Here is a 1,047-nt window from a genome sequence, read left to right on the forward strand (position 1 = left end):
AAATAGCAAAAGGGGCAAAAAATTAATTATTTCCCGGTTTCAATAAAATTTTGGGCCCCGTTTTTTTTGTGTTGTTTGTTTAGTTGGGAAAACAGGGCGCATATAACAAAGATAAAGTGGGGCCCCCTTTATATGCTTGTTAAAAACAGGGTTTTTAGATTGGGAAAAAAATTTTGCAGTCAGCTGGGGAAATTTTAGCATCAAAAACAGGTGATTTCCAAAAAATGATTTTAAGTTTCTTAATTTTAAAAACTATTTTTTTCTTGAAGTTGGTTTTTATTTTGGGTGTGGGTAAAATTTAATCAAAAAATCAATAATAACGAAATAAAAAAAGGCAATGTATATTATCTAGAAATATGGATACATATGAGTGTGTATATGCATATGTGGGATATTTCAACACACACACACCCCCCACATACACACACCAACACACACACACACACACACACACACCAACACAACCAAAAAAACACACACACACCACACAAACCACCCCACACAACCCCAACCACACACACACCACACCCACACACAACACCACACACCCCACACAAAACACACCCATCCCTAAAACACACACCACAACACCCCCACACACACACACACACACCACATATATATATATATTTTATATAATATTATATATATATATATATAAATATATATATCATATATTATTAAAATATAATAATATATATTTTATCCCTTGTATATATAACATATCTTAAAATATAATATATATATTTTAATTTTATATCTACTTTATATATATCTATAAAATTTATATTATATTCTATTTTTTATATGTGTGTGTTTGTGTTTGTGGGGGATGTGTGTAGTATTTACACACACACACACCCCACACACACACCCCACAACACACACCCACCCACACACACAACACACAACCACACACACACACACACACACACACCCCACAACCCCACCCCTATCTATCTACTATTATCTATATATTATATAATATATATATCCTATATTTGTGTGGTGGGGTGTGTTGTTGGTGTGTTGGGGGGGGTGTGTGGG

This window comes from Penaeus monodon, chromosome 18 (genome assembly GCF_015228065.2).
Source record: "Penaeus monodon isolate SGIC_2016 chromosome 18, NSTDA_Pmon_1, whole genome shotgun sequence".
In the NCBI taxonomy this organism is placed as follows: domain Eukaryota; kingdom Metazoa; phylum Arthropoda; class Malacostraca; order Decapoda; family Penaeidae; genus Penaeus; species Penaeus monodon.